Here is a 1,754-nt window from a genome sequence, read left to right on the forward strand (position 1 = left end):
GTTTTTGAATGTCATGAGTGAGGGGCTATTATTAAAATCTAAAGCTTAATATTTTGATGAAAAAAAAAAGTTGTTCATCAAACTACCTGGCATATCACCTTAACTAATGTTGTCAGATTAGACTAACTTGTAAAATTTGATTTCAGTATCATTCCAAGGAGTGGGTGGCCAACTGATTGTTTGAATTTCAACTAGTAGAGCCCATTCCCACCCGAACAGTAAGTAAAATTCCAAATAGACCAATTTATCAACTAACAAAAACTGCTGTTAGTTATTTTTCAAACAAATTCCTATTAATTATGTAGTATTTCCTTATTTGCTTAATTACCATTTTCAAACACATCAGTGCTCAAAATTTTATTGAAATGAACACTACCCCAAAATCCTTTGATATAGTTTCCAGTAAACACTGGAAAAATTGCTGGTGCTGTCTTTATTTCAGTATTTTATTTCTAAAATATAAATTTTTTATAAATACATACCAACACCTTTATGCCCCCAAAACTCAGCTGAATGTTTTTTTAACCACTGAAGAGAATGAAAAAAAAAAAAAAAAAAACGAATATGTATAAATACAATTATTTGGAAAGACTTTTGAGTGTATAACGAAACATTAGTAACAGCATGATTGACACATGTAATTATTGCTTTTAAGTATGATATAAATATGATATTGAAATGTCTCAAGAGAAGACTGAATGAATAGAGATTAGGGTTAGATATAGGGAAAGTGGTTTCTCTATGAAGTTTGGTGTACGGAGGGTAGTAAAAATTGGATGGGTCTAATGCTCACTTGTTTTCCGCCTAAAATGAAGTATATAATCAACAAAAAAGTGCCTAATATTTCATTTCTTACTAATGACATAAACAAACCTAGTATTTAATTCCAAATAACTAGACTCAACAGCAAGCTACATAGCTCTGTCTTATCTTCTTGAGAATCAGTTTTTTTGGCAAAGTTATTTCTCAGTTTTAAATTCAAATGTTTTAACCAATGATGTGCTGTATTTTGTAAACATTACCATTATATTAAACATTTGTTATATTAGTATATTTGTATGAACAGCTACAATTAGTTTTAGTTTTGCTAATTTGTTTCTTTTGATGGAGTAACTTCAAGATAAATATGCTTTTAACATAGTTTTATGTTCTTAAAATTTTACATTTGTATATCCTGTACACTAACCTAGTCTACATAACAGGCACGAGTTAATACTCTTAAGTTTCCTGATGTGTTCTTAAGCTTAGTGTATGCTACTTGTTAAAATTCACACATTTTAATAAAATCTAATTACTACTTTTCCAGCTGCAATTACCTAGGTTAAATTAATCTGGACAACTTTGTATAATAGTTTCAAGACTGAATGTTGCAAGTTATCAACTAGCCAAAATTAATCTGGACAGCTTTGCTTAATAGTTTCAACTTTGTAGCTGTTTTAGGTCATTTGGATAAAATTCTTGCATTTTCTGCTATTATTAATAACACGTCTTTATAATACTTAAAATCAAGCCTCACTTGACAAACTAGTAAAAGACTAGAATTGATATATTTACTTAACATATTAAGTATGTAATAAGAATTCATTCATGCCCTTTTCAATCAATGGTATCTGCAGTTTTTGACTTCCTCGGAGGGTCCTTTAGTGTTTTAAGTTAAATTACATGCTACCAAACCTTCGACATACACTGAAAAGTTAGATATTCAGACAGTATGGGGCAGGTGGTGAAGATCACGATAGGTACGAGAGAGAGAC

This window comes from Limulus polyphemus, unplaced genomic scaffold (genome assembly GCF_000517525.1).
Source record: "Limulus polyphemus unplaced genomic scaffold, Limulus_polyphemus-2.1.2 Scaffold738, whole genome shotgun sequence".
Lineage (NCBI taxonomy): Eukaryota > Metazoa > Arthropoda > Merostomata > Xiphosura > Limulidae > Limulus > Limulus polyphemus.